The sequence below is a fragment of the Parasteatoda tepidariorum genome, chromosome 4 (genome assembly GCF_982258835.1).
Source record: "Parasteatoda tepidariorum strain Cologne lab strain chromosome 4, Ptep-v5.0, whole genome shotgun sequence".
In the NCBI taxonomy this organism is placed as follows: Eukaryota; Metazoa; Arthropoda; class Arachnida; order Araneae; family Theridiidae; genus Parasteatoda; species Parasteatoda tepidariorum.
Genome location: NC_141758.1, coordinates 115,695,659 through 115,716,267, shown reverse-complemented (window position 1 = coordinate 115,716,267; position 20,609 = coordinate 115,695,659).

Genomic DNA, 20,609 nt, shown 5'->3' with positions numbered 1-20,609 from the left:
TTTTTGCTCACAAAATCTAATTTTTGACGTAGCAAAAACAAAAAATAAAAAAAACTACGTTTTCTGATAAAAAATCGCATGGCATAAGTAAAATATGAGATGAATTTCCATTGAAATTTACCTAATATACCTGGAAAAGTCAGGGAATTTTTTATGAAATTCAGTGGGAACTAGGATGTCCTAACAGTTGTTGCAAACTCACAGCAGTTATAAAAATAGCTTGTTATTCAGAAAAAAAGAGCTTTATTTCATTTGACAACAGAGTCTTTTAAAAATACCCTAAAACTTAATCAGGGGTGATTGTGCTCCGGAAAAAATCCGGATTTCCGGATATTTCTCTAATTATGATTCGGAAGTTTCCGGGGATCGAAGGTTCAGATGTTTCAAAAAATCATTGATCACAAAAGTTTTCGGAAATCAAATTTTCAAAGGTGGAACTTAAAAACGCAGTTTATTTTATTTGTTTGTAAGGAGAGCTACTTTATAAGCTTATATTCAAGATTAATATTCATTTTTTATCAGTAAATAGTTATTATAATCATAAACTCAAGAAGGAAAGACATATTTGTAAATTTCAATCACTTCTCTAAGTCATCATAGGTATGCGTAAAATTTTAAATATATTTTATGTAAACTAAATTAAGTATAACTTAAGTAAACTAAGTACAAAAACACCTTGTTTAAATTTTTTTCTAATGTTTCGATTTAAACTTCTTTTTTTTTTTTTACTCGAGAAATTTTCTGAAATTTTGACTTGGGCTCACAATTACCCCTGTGGTCAATGACTATTTAAGATGAATACAAAAAATTATTTATCCCTGATGGTTACAAATTATTGTAGCAATTTTAAAAAAACAAAATGATACAAAATGCAAAGGTATTAAAAATACTTAAGTACATTTTTAATGAATTTCCATTTAACATTAAATAAAATATTAAAATTCAAAATTATTACACAAAAAACGGCCAAAATTTTAGCATCTAAAATTGTGTATACAATTCAATGTACTAAATTTAAATTAAGATTGTAAAATAAATAAAAATTACATTGTATTATTCTATTTTCATTTCTGTCATTAGGAATCTCAAGCTGTCATTACAATTCTTATACAAATTTTAAGATGTATGCGCTTAAGATGTATTTTCATATGTTTACAAATTTTAAGATGAATGGTAATAGTATGGTTTAAGTTGCATGGACATTTTTTTTATTTTACCCTGCAGCATAGCTGGCAACTCTACTTGATCTATCAACAGACTACTGGATTTTGCCATTTTCTTCTAGCTTTTCTTCTGATTTTTGTACATTTTAGATCTATAATTGAGTTTTCAAAAAATCGCCCATTAAAATAGAGATTTTACTCAATTTATTGCTGGGTTGAATATTTTAAAAAGTATTACTAATACATAATGAAATGTACCTCGCAGGAATCAGTTTCAAGCTTTTCTTATTCTTTGCTCTAAAAATTTGTTTCTTTTTTTCAGAACTCCCTTTTTAAATTAAATCTTTTAACTATCAATAATTATTTACTTGTCTACTACTATTTAAAATTATGAGTTAACATAAAAAAATTTCGAATTCATTTAATGCCAATCATAAAGAAAAAATATTGCAGACCATTTATAGACATTATGGTAATAAAGTTTTTGTATTTTGATGACAATAAAAATCCCTAAAATTCTCTAAATGTAAAATATTTAGTATATTATGCAGCAGTTACCGTGAAATTTATAATATTTCTTATCCATCTTGATTGCTGTTCTGCAGGAAACAAAATATTGTTACTGTTGTAAACACTTTTATATATTTTGTACAAAGACTTATCTAATATAAACTAACCAAGAACAAAAATTTTCAATAATGTTAAAATCGACTCATAAAGGGTCAGGATGGTAATGGCAGCAATAAAAATAATTCAACTTACTTTATTCAATATACCTAAGCAGGATTGCTAAATATTTCCATACAAATATTCTTTTTTCGTTCTAAATCAGCTGCCACTGAGAATAAGTGTTAAATGAGTTACTAGTGGCCATGAAACTGTTGAAAAGGCTAGGAAGTCAAACTCAGTGCAAAAATATTTTTGAAATGCAGTGAAACATAAGGAAGAGACTTAAAATTTTTAATATTTGTGGTAATCATAGTTTTTTTTTCCTTCATGATCAATTTTAATTTTTATTTAAAGAATGGATAGAGCATGAAAGACCTTTTAGTATTTATATTTATCCTGATTAAAGGAAGGTAGCATGTAGCTCTGTAAAGTGCATGCAAATGACGAATAAATCAAGCAGAAATTAGATGAAAATACTTCTTTCTGTGTCTTCTGTTAACAGGACATTAAATAGCACAATTCCAGAAAAGCCGTTCCCAATTTTTTTTTTTTTTTTTGGCTATGAAGCCCTAAATGATTAAATAGTCCGGTAATAATTAGGGTAAAAAACTTTATTTTTATTTTAAACTTTTAATATTTAAAAGGAGAAATACATTTTTTTCATCGTTTTATATTTAATAATCTTAATTTAGGTTTTACTCGTATGTTTAACAGTTGAATAAGCACTGTCTTAGAGATGAATCTAGTCTAATTGAACATTTGTTTTTATATTGCTATTAAAAACTGTTTTTAAATGTTGAAAATAGTTATTAGGGAAACATATTTCTTTATTAAAAAAAATTCTGTTATTTTATTTTGATTTGAAAAGCGCAATGTTAAATACTATTGCAAATTCTTATAAATGCATGTTTTTTTCATACTTTTATAAAATTGTTGTTAGAAAAATTATATATTTTTTTTAAAATTTTCATTTCCCATTTTTTGGTATATTACTTTAAATATAATTACAGATTTCAAAAAGTCTCAACTGTCAGAACTCTTTCACGGAACCCCTAACATCTTTTGGAAACAGTTGTTCTAGAGTGTGATCCATATATATATATATTTGAATTCGCAAACTATTTTTAATGTATTTTTAGATATTTTAATTGAACTCCAGCCAACTGAATCCATGAATTGTATCATTAAGAATGAGCCATAATTATGTTATTAAATAATATTAATTAATTGAAATAACTTTCATCTTGAATCGAAACAAAGATATCTCACTTGTACAATAGCCATCCTTGTAAATGAAAATATTCATTTTTATTTTATTTTATTTATTTATTTCAAACGATTGACTGTGAACAATTTTGGTTATGGATAACTTGAGCTGAGACCCTAAAGTATTTGAACTCAGTTAAAAGTTTTCATAGTACTGCCCTGATATCTTGTGCCCGGTCATTATAGACTAGCTCTCTGTCAATTTACATAAAGGAAAGTCTGGGATTTCAATATTGAACAAAATTAGTCATGAAATGTCATGATTTTAACTATTTGAAAGAAAAAAATCATGGAAAGTTCATAGATTTAGGTGGCCAAAAAATCGTGTTTTTTAAAACGGAATCCCCCTTCCCCAATTTCACAGATTTCCTATGCTCCAAATATCTGAATTAGTAACAAAATCCCCACTCACAGTCAGATTTCAATAAGATATAAAATGTTTTTTTTCCTTTCCTGTTCTTTATTAAATTATGGTGTTCTTTCAAAATATGAAAGAAAGAACAACATTTCTAGAAGGAATTATCTTTTAAACTCCAATGATTCAGAAGGGCTTAAGGATTTTGAACTATAATTTCTTTTTAATAAAAAATAATTAGGAAAGAATAAAATTATTACTTGAGAGTGGTTATAAATGAAATATTTTTCGACTCTTGCGCAGTGATACTGAGATTTTTTGGTTTAGGTATTGTTACAGAAATCTACCTATTAAATTTTAGACCTATTAAAATTTTTTTAAATGATTTAAGTCTTAAAGAAATATTCAATGCTAATAGTTTTAAATTTAGTGTTTTCAATGTTAAGTTTAACTTTTTCTCTCTTATAATTTTAGCTTCGTCTGGGCTGCTGGATAATGCAAATGGAAAATGACATTCTGGTAGAATACGAGGGCCCGTAAGTTCAATCCTGACAGAAAACAAAACAACTGATGTGTATATGCTGTTAGATTCTCTTTAAATCTGCCGGAGCTGAAAGTCCTCTTGTTGTTGTGCAGAAGTTTGAAGAAAGGTGTATCTCTGTGTGATTCATCCCTGCTGTGTGTTTGTTTGGTTGCTGACAATTTTATAAAATCTTTCAATAAAGCAGATTCATCAGTTTATTGCTCTGATATATAGTTGCACATAAACAAAAAATTGCAATTGAAGGGAAAAGAACTGCATGAAATAAATTACTGTAAAGTTTTGGAATTCTTTTTATTAGAAAATATTAATAAAAATGATAACACATAGTCCAACTGTTGCTTTTTGCAATAAAAATTATTTTATTAAATGATAAATATGTGTTCTTATGGATTATATGTTTATATTAAACAATGACGGTAAGAATATATTGCTTTTATAGTTGAGTGAAGTTTATATTGTGTTTTGTTTTAAAATAAAATAATTAAATTGTGAAATAATGTTTGTCATGACTTGGTTTGATTAATTTTTTTTATTCTTAACTACTGCATTGGGTAATTTATACTGCAACTTTATAATAAATCTTCAAAATTTTAGAAAATGGGGTAGGCAGATATGTGTTCATTAATAAAACTTAATAAGATATAATGTTGGAAATTTTTTTATAGTCATGATAGTAATGTTTAAGTATTTTGAAATTAGATGAAGTTAAAATTCGGTTTCTTTAAAATTTGCAACATATCGGAAACAATTTAATTTTAACATCATTGTTAAACATTAACTCCAGCTTATGAGCATTTATACTACTAGCATTGTATTTTTCACTTAATTTTGAATTATTTAGTTCAAATTTAAGATAAGAAGTGAATATTTTTATGATGTTTAAAATAAGATAATAGTAAACATTTCTTTGGCTTAATATTTAAAATTTAGCTGAACATTTATTTACATTATTGTTAAAGCAAAAAATTTAAACCAGCGTAGAGTAGAATCTTGTTTGTTTAAGTTTTCATGAGTAAGGTTCTTTGCAAAGCAAGTTTTTAAATGCATAATATAGTTTTTTTTTATGGCTAATTGATCAATACCAGAAAATTGACTCTAGCATCTGCTTAATTTTTTAAAATTTATTTTCTGAAAAGCTCTGTTTAAAATGTTTACATATTACACCTGCTTTTTTCTAAACCTATTTATGTCATAACGCTTAATCTATAATCAGCGAAATAAAAGCAATGGAATTGTTTCAAACAAAAATCTGAATTTTTTTTAATTTGAATTTTCAAACAAAAATCTGAATTTTTTTATAGCAACGTTCTCAAAAGAGTAATGGATTGTAGTCAAATTTTGATCATTCATGCTGAAAGCAACTTTTAAAAAAGAATCTAAAAAATGTTATTATATTTTCGTCTCATTCTTGTATGCAAGTATATGTTAGTACAAATTTAATTTAGATAAAACATAATATTTACTGACAATTTTGAAATTAAATTGTTATGTAAATTTTTTGCAAAAATTGTTGGTTTAGTACATAACACCTTTAAATAATTATCGAATTGATGAAAATTTCTGAAGTGCCCATAAAAGTTATTTTTACATTATAAAAAAATATTTACAATATTCATAGTATTAGTTGCTTTCCTGGTTTCTCTCCGTGGAAAAATTTCTAGGTTGCGTTTGGGTTTTGTTTCAGGTGTTTTGTTAAATAAAATTTCATATACTGAAAGAATAAAGCTACGTAAGTATTTCTACATTTAATTTCTGTAAAAGAAGAAGGGGCAGAAAATGTGTAAATTTGTTGAAGTAAGTAATTTGAATATTTTTAAATTTTGTTCTTTATTGTGTCAATTATTACAAGAAATGACCACTTAATTGAACAATTTTATTTTAATATTATAAGAAGAAAAAAATTTTAAGTTTAAATTTCCACTCAGTTCAAATGTAAATATATAACTTTATAATTAATGTTAATTGTGAGATTAAAAATGGCTTAAGTTACAGCTTTTAAAAACAAGTTTTACAAACTAACAAATTCAATTAAAATTTTGATAAGAAAGGCTCATTTCTAAAAAAAAAATTAAGAATACATTTTTAAATTAATGATTTTAAAATTATTAATGATACAAAATTCATCAAAAGACCCATTGTATGAAGAAAAGGAAAAAAGTTGCAATATAGTATTTCTTAATTAAATTTGAAATATTTGAAAAAATCAGCTGAACATAAGATATACTTTGGAGTAAAAAGGAGGAAAATGGATGGTTAGCAGAATTCGCTACAATTATTTTATTTATTATTTCTGTATCTCTAAGAAAATAATTCATGGAATGACATTATAAAACTATTGTTCTATGCTTTACTGCTTCACGGCAATACAGAAAATTAAGTAAAATTATTTCTCCCAATTATTCTACTACCCAAGGGCGCCGGCAGCGGGGTGCAAGAGGGTGCTCTTGCACCACCTAGCTTTTTTTTTTTTTTTTTTAAATACTTAAAGAGATACAGAAAAACAATTTTGTTATAAAAATGTTTTATTGAAAAGCAAATAAGTAATTATTGATACGTAACAGTTAAAAATTTTTTTAATCAAACAAGAATTGAAATCGTCTTGTTTGCTGTCCAAACCTGTTTATAACTTTTTCAATGAATTCTGAGTCATCTTTGATTCTTTTCTTATGCACACTGAACATGCACAAACTTGGCAGATATCTAAGCCATAGTTTTAAATTTCATTTAATGAAATATAAATAATATTGTATTTTCTATTAGTTATTTAGTTTAACAAAGTTGTATAACACAAACTGACTTATCACAACTGTAAAACTTCATCAACACAATAAATACCAATGTTAAGCGTGCACAAACAAGCACGTTAGTATACGAAACTACTCTTTGTAGTTATTTGTGTTTCAAACTCAGTAGCTATGCCAGCTCCACCAATACAGTTTTTCGCGGCAAAATTTGCAAGTACAAGAAATTCGTACTTTTATTTTAAATATCTTGTTAACGATGAAGAAATGTATCTTGAAAAAAATTAACAGATTAAAGTATATGTAATAACAAAACAAAATGTAATAACAGAATATTTTAAATTTTTTTTTGGGGGGGGGGATAGTTTGTTAGAGGGTTGCATCCCCTTTTATATTATTCTGCCGGATCCCTTGCTACTACCTCTTACTTACTCAAAAAAATAAAAAGCGACGCAAGATAATATCAGAAAATATATATTCTAATATTATATAGCATCAAAACTAATGAAAAATAATATGGCGAATGCTAGATAATATTAGTTCGCATAGAATCTAATATTATAAGGCGGAGCAAACAGCGACCTCTTGTATCTTTCTAATATTAGAAGTTGTACAAGATAACGTTAGATTTTACCGATTTTTCTGATATTATCTAATATTAGGTGCTACTTGGATTGTGATGTCAAACTTTTATCGATGGCTTCAATTCTAGAAGTCACAGTTTTTCGCGATAAGCTTACAGCCTCAAAATTATTTTTCATATCTGGACATAAAACATCACTAACTTGGAGCATATATTGTTTAACAAACTCCCCATCACCTAGAGATTTATTATTTTTAGCAACATTGTATGTTACAATACAACTTGCAAGCGTAGCTGCTTTTTGGACAGAGTTTATCTTCGAAAAAATGTTGTCCGCCTGATAATTCTCAAAGAAGACTTTCCGTATTTTGTCGTCATTCACATTCAGATATTGCTTCGTAATTGGCATTCTTCTGCTTGACTGTAATATGCCGGTCAATCTTCTTTTCGTTAAAAACTGCTACATCTTCACTGCAGACAAGAGATACTGGTTTTTCTTTTGCAACTGTAGAAAAATATTTCCAAGTTCACTCATCATTGAACTCACAGCACTCTGAATCAACTTTGCGTTTTTTAACAGCCATTTTGGAGTTAAAAATGTTTGCAAATAACTAAAACAAGCACTATTGTTTATATATTTAATAATTTCACCATGGCCCCCGGGACAACAAATCTGACTTGCCACACAGCTTTACCAACTGCGCCATGCTTCACATGCCTACTCCGCAAATATTTAGCTTAAAACACCTCCTCCCGCTTAGCAAACAAAACTTATTTTGGCAAATTGTGGGCCCACTAATTGGCCTATAAAAAAATCCTTCTTTACAATTGTTCGATACATTAAATTCTAGTTTTGGGCGGAGTTTGAAATTTATAGGTTAATATTATAGGGAGTTACGGGGTGCGATGTGTGCGTGCCTCCTGATATGACTTCTGTCCCTTTTTCAGCGTTTGGCGCAGCATATCCTCCTTTGGATCTTGTGCCATAAAACCTCTACATTCAATCAATCAGTCCCTTTTTCAGCCCTTATTTACTCTTTAGCAAAGAAAAATATTTCTTTTCACATATAGAACACTTTATTCGCTTTAAAATATTGAAAAGAAGTTAAAAAAATAATATAAATTAAAATAAACAAATAAATAAAATTTATCCGTTTATTAGCTATTATTCGCTATTTCCCAAGGAGAAATAAGTTTTTTTTATATACAGAACACTTGATTCACGTTAAAATATCAAAAAATATATTAAAAAATTAATGTATAAAAAAGGAAAAAAATTTCATGTCGACCGTCACAGGGTTTCGAACCCATAGCCCCCTGGTCAACAAATCTAGCTAGGCACACAGTTTTACCGACTGCGCCATGCTTCACATGCCTAGCCCGCGAATATTTAGCTTAAAACACGACCTCCCGGTTAGTAAACAAAACTTATTTTGGCAGATTGTGGGCCCACTAATTGGTATATAAAAAAAATTCTTCGGTACAAGTGTTCGATACATTAAATTCTAATTTTGGGCGGAGTTTGAAATTTATAGGTTAATATTATAGGGAGTTACGGGGTGTGATGTGTGCGTGCCTCCTGATATGACTTCCGTCCCTTTTTCAGCCATTATTCGCTCTTTAACAAAGAAAAAATTTTCTTTTCGCATATAGAACACTTTATTCGCTTTAAAATATTGAATTGAAGTTAAAAAAATAATATAAATTAAAATCAATAAAAATTATCCGAAATTTATAAGTTTATTAGCTATTATTCGCTATTTCCCAAAGAAAAAGTAGTTTTTTTTATATACAGAACACTTGATTCACGTTAAAATATCAAAAAATATATTAAAAAATTAATATATAAAAAAGGAGAAAATATTCATGTCGACCGTCGCAGGGTTTCGAACCCGTGGCCCCCTGGACAACAAATCTAACTAGGCACACAGTTTTACCGACTGCGCCATGCTTCACATGCCCAGCCCGCGAATATTTAGCTAAAAACACCACCTCCCGGTTAGTAAACAAAACTTATTTTGGCAGATTGTGGGCCCACTAATTAGTATATAAAAAAATTCTTCGGTAGAAGTGTTCGATACATTAAATTCTAATTTTGGGCGGAGTTTGAAATTTATAGGTTAATATTATAGGGACTTACGGGGTGCGATGTGTGTACGCCTCCTGATATGACTTCTGTCCCTTTCTCAGCCATTATTCGCTCTTTAGCAAAGAGAAATATTTCTTTTCGACTATAGAACACTTCATTCGCTTTAAAATATTGAAAAGAAGTTAAAAAAATAATATAAATTAAAATAAATAAATAAATGAAATTTATACGTTTATTAGCTATTATTCGCTATTTCCCAAAGAAAAAATAGTTTTTTTTGTATACAGAAAACTTGATTCACGCTAAAATTTCATAAAATATATTTCAAAAAATAATATATAAAAAAAGAAAAAATTTGAATGTCGACCATCGCAGGGTTTCGTACCCATGGAAACCGGGACAGAATATCTAACTTGCCACACAGCTTTACCACCTGCGCCATGCTTCACATGCCGCCCCGCGAATATTTAGCTTAAAACACCTCCTCCCGGTTAGTAAACAAAACTTATTTTGGCCCATTGAGGGTCTACTAATTGGTCTATAAAAAAATTCTTCAGTACAATTGCTCGATACATTAAATTCTAAATTTGGGCGGAGTTTGAAATTGATAGGTTAATATTATAGGGAGTTACGGGGTGTGATGTGTGCGTGCTTCCTGATATGACTTCCGTCCCTTTTTCAGCCATTATTCGCTCTTTAGCAAAGAGAAATATTTCTTTTCACATATAGAAGACTTCATTCGCTTTAAAATATTGAAAGAAGTTAAAAAAATAATATAAACTAAAATAAATAAATAAATAAAATTTATCCGTTTATTAGCTATTATTCGCTATTTCCCGAAGAAAAAACAGTTTCTTTTGTATACAGAACACTTGATTCACGTTAAAATTTCATAAAATATATTAAAAAAAAATAATATATAAAAAAAGAAAAAATTTGAATGTCGACCGACGCAGGGTTTCGAACCCATAGCCCCAGGGACAGAATATCTAACTTGCCACACAGCTTTATCAACTGCGCCATGCTTCACATGCCTAGCCCGCGAATATTTAGCTTAAAACACCACCTCCCGGTTAGTAAACAAAACATATTTTGGCAGATTGTGGGCCCACTAATTGGTATATAAAAAAACTCTTCGGTACAAGTGTTCGATACATTAAATTCTAATTTTGGGCGCAGTTTGAAATTTATAGGTTGATTTTACAGGGAGTTACGGGGTGTGATGCGTGCGCGCCTCCTGATATGACTTCTGTCCCTTCTTCAGCCATTATTCACTCTTTAGCAAGAAAATTATTTCTTTTCGCCTATAGAACACTTCATTCGCTTTAAAATATTGAAAAGAAGTTAAAAAAATAATATAAATTAAAATAAAAAAATATATAAAATTTATCCGTTTATTAGCTATTATTCGCTATTTCCGTGAAGAAAAAATAATTTTTTTTATATACAGAACACTTGATTCACGTTAAAATATCAAAAACTGTATTAAAAAAATAATATAAAAAGAAAGAAAAAACTTGAATGTCGACCGTCGCAGGGTTTCGAACCCATGGCTCCCGGGACAACAAATCTAACTAGCCACACAGCTTTACCAAGTGCGCCATGCTTCACATGCCTGCCCCGCGACGATTTAATTTAAAACACCTCCTCCCGGTTAATAAACAAAACGTATATTGGACCATTGTGGGCCCACTTATTGGTATATAAAAAAATCCTTCAGTACAATTGTTTGATACATTAAATTCTAATTTTGGGCGGAGTTTGAAATTTATAGGTTAATATTATAGGGAGTTACGGGGTGTGATGTGTGCGCGCCTCCTGATATGACTTCTGTCCCTTTTTCAGCCATTATTCACTCTTTAGCAAATTGAAATATTTCTTTTCACCTATAGAACACTTTATTCGCTTTAAAATATTGAAAGAAGCTAAAAAAATAATATAAACTAAAATAAATAAATAAATAAAATTTATCCGTTTATTAGCTATTATTCGCTATTTCCCGAAGAAAAAACAGTTTCTTTTGTATACAGAACACTTGATTCACTCTAAAATTTCATAAAATATATTAAAAAAAATAATATACAAAAAAAGAAAAAATTTGAATGTCGACCGTCGCAGGGTTTCGAACCCATAGCCCCAGTGACAGAATATCTAACTTGCCACACAGCTTTATCAACTGCGCCGTGCTTCACATGCCTAGCCCGCGAATATTTAGCTTAAAACACCACCTCCCGGTTAGTAAACAAAACATATTTTGGCAGATTGTGGGCCCACTAATTGGTATATAAAAAAACTCTTCGGTACAAGTGATCGATACATTAAATTCTAATTTTGGGCGCAGTTTGAAATTTATAGGTTGATTTTATAGGGAGTTACGGGGTGTGATGTGCGCACGCCTCCTGATATGACTTCTGTCCCTTTTTCAGCCATTATTCACTCTTCAGCAAAGAAAATTATTTCTTTTCACATATAGAAGACTTTATTCGCTTTAAAATGTTGAAAAGAAGTTAAAAAAATAATATAAATTAAAATAAATTAATAAATAAAATTTATCCGTTTATTAGCTATTATTCGCTATTTCCCAAAGAAAAAATTGTTTTTTTTGTATACAGAACGCTTGATTCACGCTAAAATTTCATAAAATATATTTAAAAAAATAATATATAAAAAAAGAAAAAATTTGAATGTCGACCGTCGCAGGGTTTCGAACCCATGCCCCCCGGGACAACAAATCTACATTGCCACACAGCTTTACCAACTGCGTCATGCTTCACACGCCACCCCCGCGAATATTAAACTTAAAACACCTCCTCCCGGTTAGTAAACAAAACTTATTTTGGCCCATTGTGGGTCCACTAATTGGTCTATAAAAAAATTCTTCAGTACAGTTGTTCGATACATTAAATTCTAATTTTGAGCGGAGTATGAAATTTATAGGTTAATATTATAGGGAGTTACGGGGTGTGATGCGTGCGCGCCTCCTGATATGACTTCTGTCCCTTTTTCAGCCATTATTCACTCTTTAGCAAAGAGAAATATTTCTTTTCCTATATAGAACACTTCATTCGCTTTAAAATATTGAAAAGAAGTTAAAAAAATAATATAAATTAAAATAAATAAATATATAAAATTTTTCCGTTTATTAGCTATTATTCGCTATTTCCGTAAAGAAAAAATAATTTTTTTTATATACAGAACACTTGATTCACGTTAAAATATCAAAAACTGTATTAAAAAAATAATATAAAAAGAAAGAAAAAATTTGAATGTCGACCGTCGCAGGGTTTCGAACCCATGGCCCCCGGGACAACAAATCTAATTAGCCACACAGCTTTACCAAGTGCGCCTTGCTTCACATGCCTGCACCGCGACGATTTAATTTAAAACACCTCCTCCCGGTTAATAAACAAAACGTATATTGGCCCATTGTGGGCCCACTAATTGGTATATAAAAAAATCATTCAGTACAATTGTTCGATACATTAATTTCTAATTTTGGGCGGAGTTTGAAATTTATAGGTTAATATTATAGGGAGTTACGGGGTGTGATGTGTGCGCGCCTCCTGATATGACTTCTGTCCCTTTTTCAGCCATTATTCACTCTTTAGCAAAGAGAAATATTTCGTTTCACCTATAGATCACTTTATTCGCTTTAAAATATTGAAAAGAAGTTAAAAAAATAATATAAACTAAAATAAATAAATAAATAAAATTTATCCGTTTATTAGCTATTATTCGCTATTTCCCGAAGAAAAAATAGTTTCTTTTGTATACAGAACACTTGATTCACGCTAAAATTTCCTAAAATATATTAAAAAAAATAATATATAAAAAAAGAAAAAATTTGAATGTCGACCGTCGTAGGGTTTCGAACCCATAGCCCCAGGGACAGACTATCTAACTTGCCACACAGCTTTATCAACTGCGCCATGCTTCACATACCTAGCCCCGCGACGATTTAATTTAAAACACCTCCTCCCGGTTAATAAACAAAACGTATATTGGCCCATTGTGGGCCCACTAATTGGTATATAAAAAAATCATTCAGTACAATTGTTCGATACATTAAATTCTAATTTTGCGCGGAGTTTGAAATTTATAGGTTAATATTATATGGAGTTACGGGGTGTGATGTGTGCGCGCCTCCTGATATGACTTCTGTCCCTTTTTCAGCCATTATTCACTCTTTAGCAAAGAGAAATATTTCGTTTCACCTATAGATCACTTTATTCGCTTTAAAATATTGAAAAGAAGTTAAAAAAAATAATATAAATTAAAATAAATAAATAAATAAAATTTATCCGATTATTAGCTAATATTCGTTATTTCCCAAAGAAAAAATAATTTTTTTGCATACAGAACACTCTATTCACGCTAAAATTTCATAAAATATATTTAAAAAAATAATATATAAAAAAAGAAAAAACTTGAATGTCGACCGTCGCAGGGTTTCGAACCCATATCCGTCGGGACAGAATATCTAACTTGCCACACAGCTTTATCAACTGCGCCATGCTTCACATGCCACCCCCGCGAATATTAAACTTAAAACACCTCCTCCCGGTTAGTAAACAAAACTTATTTTGGCCCATTGTGGGTCCACTAATTGGTCTATAAAAAAATTCTTCAGTACAATTGTTCGATACATTAAATTCAAATTTTGAGCGGAGTTTGAAATTTATAGGTTAAAATTATAGGGAGTTACGGGGTGTGATGCGTGCGCGCCTCCTGATATGACTTCTGTCCCTTTTTCAGCCATTATTCACTCTTTAGCAAAGAGAAGTATTTCTTTTCGCCTATAGAACACTTCATTCGCTTTAAAATATTGAAAAGAAGTTGAAAAAATAATATAAATTGAAATAAATAAATATATAAAATTTATCCGTTTATTAGCTATTATTCGCTATTTCCGTGAAGAAAAAATAATTTTTTTTATATACAGAACGCTTGATTCACGTTAAAATATCAAAAACTGTATTAAAAAAATAATATAAAAAGAAAGAAAAAATTTGAATGTCGACCGTCACAGGGTTTCGAACCCATGGCCCCCGGGACAACAAATCTAACTAGCCACACAGCTTTACCAAGTGCGCCATGCTTCACATGCCTGCCCCGCGACGATTTAATTTAAAACACCTCCTCCCGGTTAGTAAACAAAACTTATTTTGGCCCATTGTGGGTCCACTAATTGGTCTATAAAAAAATTCTTCAGTACAATTGTTCGATACATTAAATTCTAATTTTGGGCGGAGTTTGAAATTTATAGGTAAATATTATAAGGAGTTACGGGATGTGATGTGTGCGCGCCTCCTGATATGACTTCTGTCCCTTTTTCAGCCATTATTCACTCTTTAGCAAAGAGAAATATTTCTTTTCCTATATAGAACACTTCATTCGCTTTAAAATATTGAAAAGAAGTTAAAAAAATAATATAAATTAAAATAAATAAATATATAAAATTTTTCCGTTTATTAGCTATTATTCGCTATTTCCGTGAAGAAAAAATAATTTTTTTTATATACAGAACACTTGATTCACGTTAAAATATCAAAAACTGTATTAAAAAAATAATATAAAAAGAAAGAAAAAATTTGAATGTCGACCGTCGCAGGGTTTCGAACCCATGGCCCCCGGGACAACAAATCTAATTAGCCATACAGCTTTACCAAGTGCGCCATGCTTCACATGCCTGCCCCGCGACGATTTAATTTAAAACACCTCCTCCCGGTTAATAAACAAAACGTATATTGGCCCATTGTGGGCCCACTAATTGGTATATAAAAAAATCATTCAGTACAATTGTTCGATACATTAAATTCTAATTTTGCGCGGAGTTTGAAATTTATAGGTTAATATTATATGGAGTTACGGGGTGTGATGTGTGCGCGCCTCCTGATATGACTTCTGTCCCTTTTTCAGCCATTATTCACTCTTTAGCAAAGAGAAATATTTCGTTTCACCTATAGATCACTTTATTCGCTTTAAAATATTGAAAGAAGTTAAAAAAATAATATAAACTAAAATAAATAAATAAATAAAATTTATCCGTTTATTAGCTATTATTCGCTATTTCCCGAAGAAAAAACAGTTTCTTTTGTATACAGAACACTTGATTCACGCTAAAATTTCATAAAATATATTAAAAAAAATAATATGTAAAAAAAGAAAAAATTTGAATGTCGACCGTCGCAGGGTTTCGAACCCATAGCCCCAGTGACAGAATATCTAACTTGCCACACAGCTTTATCAACTGCGCCATGCTTCACATGCCTAGCCCGCGAATATTTAGCTTAAAACACCACCTCCCGGTTAGTAAACAAAACATATTTTGGCAGATTGTGGGCCCACTAATTGGTATATAAAAAAACTCTTCGGTACAAGTGTTCGATACATTAAATTCTAATTTTGGGCGCAGTTTGAAATTTATAGGTTGATTTTATAGGGAGTTACGGGGTGTGATAGGCGCGCGCCTCCTGATATGACTTCTGTCCCTTTTTCAGCCATTATTCACTCTTTAGCAAAGAAAATTATTTCTTCTCACATATAGAAGACTTTATTCGCTTTAAAATGTTGAAAAGAAGTTAAAAAAATAATATAAATTAAAATAAATATATAAATAAAATTTATCCGAAATTTTTCCGATTATTAGCTAATATTCGTTATTTCCCAAAGAAAAAATAGTTTTTTTGCATACGGAACACTCTATTCACGCTAAAATTTCGTAAAATATATTTAAAAAAATAATATATAAAAAAAGAAAAAACTTGAATGTCGACCGTCGCAGGGTTTCGAACCCATGGCCCCCGGGACAACAAATCTAACTAGCCACACAGCTTTACCAAGTGCGCCATGCTTCACATGCCTGCCCCGCGACGATTTAATTTAAAACACCTCCTCCCGGTTAGTAAACAAAACTTATTTTGGCCCATTGTGGGTCCACTAATTGGTCTATAAAAAAATTCTTCAGTACAATTGTTCGATACATTAAATTCTAATTTTGAGCGGAGTTTGAAATTTATAGGTTAATATTATAGGGAGTTACGGGGTGTGATGCGTGCGCGTCTCCTGATATGACTTCTGTCCCTTTTTCAGCCATTATTCACTCTTTAGCAAAGAGAAATATTTCTTTTCGCCTATAGAACACTTCATTCGCTTTAAAATATTGAAAAGAAGTTAAAAAAATAATATAAATTAAAATAAATAAATATATAAAATTTATCCGTTTATTAGCTATTATTCGCTATCTTCGTGAAGAAAAAATAATTTTTTTTATATACTGAACACTTGATTCACGTTAAAATATCAAAAACTGTATTAAAAAAATAATATGAAAAGAAAGAAAAAATTTGAATGTCGACTTTCGCAGGGTTTCGAACCCATGACCCCCGGGACAACAAATCTAACTAGCCACTCAGCTTTACCAGGTGCGCCATGCTTCACATGCCTGCCCCGCGACGATTTAATTTAAAACACCTCCTCCCGGTTAGTAAACAAAACATATTTTGGCAGATTGTGGGCCCACTAATTGGTATATAAAAAAACTCTTCGGTACAAGTGTTCGATACATTAAATTCTAATTTTGGGCGCAGTTTGAAATTTATAGGTTGATTTTATAGGGAGTTACGGGGTGTGATGTGCGCGCGCCTCCTGATATGACTTCTGTCCCTTTTTCAGCCATTATTCACTCTTCAGCAAAGAAAATTATTTCTTTTCACATATAGAAGACTTTATTCGCTTTAAAATGTTGAAAAGAAGTTAAAAAAATAATATAAATTAAAATAAATAAATAAATAAATTTATCCGTTTATTAGCTATTATTCGCTATATCCCAAAGAAAAAATTGTTTTTTTTTGTATACAGAACGCTTGATTCACGCTAAAATTTCATAAAATATATTTAAAAAAATAATATATAAAAAAAGAAAAAATTTGAATGTCGACCGTCGCAGGGTTTCGATCCCATGCCCCCCGGGACAACAAATCTACATTGCCACACAGCTTTACCAACTGCGTCATGCTTCACATGCCACCCCCGCGAATATTAAACTTAAAACACCTCCTCCCGGTTAGTAAACAAAACTTATTTTGGCCCATTGTGGGTCCACTAATTGGTCTATAAAAAAATTCTTCAGTACAGTTGTTCGATACATTAAATTCTAATTTTGAGCGGAGTATGAAATTTATAGGTTAATATTATAGGGAGTTACGGGGTGTGATGCGTGCGCGCCTCCTGATATGACTTCTGTCCCTTTTTCAGCCATTATTCACTCTTTAGCAAAGAGAAATATTTCTTTTCCTATATAGAACACTTCATTCGCTTTAAAATATTGAAAAGAAGTTAAAAAAATAATATAAATTAAAATAAATAAATATATAAAATTTATCCGTTTATTAGCTATTATTCGCTATTTCCGTGAAGAAAAAATAATTTTTTTTATATACAGAACACTTGATTCACGTTAAAATATCAAAAACTGTATTAAAAAAATAATATAAAAAGAAAGAAAAATTTTGAATGTCGACCGTCTCAGGGTTTCGAACCCATGGCCCCCGGGACAAAAATTCTAACTAGCCACACAGCTTTACCAAGTGCGCCATGCTTCACATGCCTGCCCCGCGACGATTTAATTTAAAACACCTCCTCCCGGATAATAAACAAAACGTATATTGGCCCATTGTGGGCCCACTAATTGGTATATAAAAAAATCCTTCAGTACAATTGTTCGATACATTAAATTCTAATTTTGGGCGGAGTTTGAAATTTATAGGTTAATATTATAGGGAGTTACGGGGTGTGATGTGTGCGCACCTCCTGATATGACTTCTGTCCCTTTTTCAGCCATTATTCACTCTTTAGCAAAGAGAAATATTTCTTTTCACCTATAGAACACTTTATTCGCTTTAAAATATTGAAAGAAGTTAAAAAAATAATATAAACTAAAATAAATAAATAAATAAAATTTATCCGTTTATTAGCTATTATTCGCTATTTCCCGAAGAAAAAACAGTTTCTTTTGTATACAGAACACTTGATTCACGCTAAAATTTCATAAAATATATTAAAAAAAATAATATGTAAAAAAAGAAAAAATTTGAATGTCGACCGTCGCAGGGTTTCGAACCCATAGCCCCAGTGACAGAATATCTAACTTGCCACACAGCTTTATCAACTGCGCCGTGCTTCACATGCCTAGCCCGCGAATATTTAGCTTAAAACACCACCTCCCGGTTAGTAAACAAAACATATTTTGGCAGATTGTGGGCCCACTAATTGGTATATAAAAAAACTCTTCGGTACAAGTGATCGATACATTAAATTCTAATTTTGGGCGCAGTTTGAAATTTATAGGTTGATTTTATAGGGAGTTACGGGGTGTGATGTGCGCACGCCTCCTGATATGACTTCTGTCCCTTTTTCAGCCATTATTCACTCTTCAGCAAAGAAAATTATTTCTTTTCACATATAGAAGACTTTATTCGCTTTAAAATGTTGAAAAGAAGTTAAAAAAATAATATAAATTAAAATAAATTAATAAATAAAATTTATCCGTTTATTAGCTATTATTCGCTATTTCCCAAAGAAAAAATTGTTTTTTTTGTATACAGAACGCTTGATTCACGCTAAAATTTCATAAAATATATTTAAAAAAATAATATATAAAAAAAGAAAAAATTTGAATGTCGACCGTCGCAGGGTTTCGAACCCATGCCCCCCGGGACAACAAATCTACATTGCCACACAGCTTTACCAACTGCGTCATGCTTCACACGCCACCCCCGCGAATATTAAACTTAAAACACCTCCTCCCGGTTAGTAAACAAAACTTATTTTGGCCCATTGTGGGTCCACTAATTGGTCTATAAAAAAATTCTTCAGTACAGTTGTTCGATACATTAAATTCTAATTTTGAGCGGAGTATGAAATTTATAGGTTAATATTATAGGGAGTTACGGGGTGTGATGCGTGCGCGCCTCCTGATATGACTTCTGTCCCTTTTTCAGCCATTATTCACTCTTTAGCAAAGAGAAATATTTCTTTTCCTATATAGAACACTTCATTCGCTTTAAAATATTGAAAAGAAGTTAAAAAAATAATATAAATTAAAATAAATAAATATATAAAATTTTTCCGTTTATTAGCTATTATTCGCTATTTCCGTAAAGAAAAAATAATTTTTTTTATATACAGAACACTTGATTCACGTTAAAATATCAAAAACTGTATTAAAAAAATAATATAAAAAGAAAGAAAAAATTTGAATGTCGACCGTCGCAGGGTTTCGAACCCATGGCCCCCGGGACAACAAATCTAATTAGCCACACAGCTTTACCAAGTGCGCCTTGCTTCACATGCCTGCACCGCGACGATTTAATTTAAAACACCTCCTCCCGGTTAATAAACAAAACGTATATTGGCCCATTGTGGGCCCACTAATTGGTATATAAAAAAATCATTCAGTACAATTGTTCGATACATTAATTTCTAATTTTGGGCGGAGTTTGAAATTTATAGGTTAATATTATAGGGAGTTACGGGGTGTGATGTGTGCGCGCCTCCTGATATGACTTCTGTCCCTTTTTCAGCCATTATTCACTCTTTAGCAAAGAGAAATATTTCGTTTCACCTATAGATCACTTTATTCGCTTTAAAATATTGAAAAGAAGTTAAAAAAATAATATAAACTAAAATAAATAAATAAATAAAATTTATCCGTTTATTAGCTATTATTCGCTATTTCCCGAAGAAAAAATAGTTTCTTTTGTATACAGAACACTTGATTCACGCTAAAATTTCCTAAAATATATTAAAAAAAATAATATATAAAAAAAGAAAAAATTTGAATGTCGACCGTCGTAGGGTTTCGAACCCATAGCCCCAGGGACAGACTATCTAACTTGCCACACAGCTTTATCAACTGCGCCATGCTTCACATACCTAGCCCCGCGACGATTTAATTTAAAACACCTCCTCCCGGTTAATAAACAAAACGTATATTGGCCCATTGTGGGCCCACTAATTGGTATATAAAAAAATCATTCAGTACAATTGTTCGATACATTAAATTCTAATTTTGCGCGGAGTTTGAAATTTATAGGTTAATATTATATGGAGTTACGGGGTGTGATGTGTGCGCGCCTCCTGATATGACTTCTGTCCCTTTTTCAGCCATTATTCACTCTTTAGCAAAGAGAAATATTT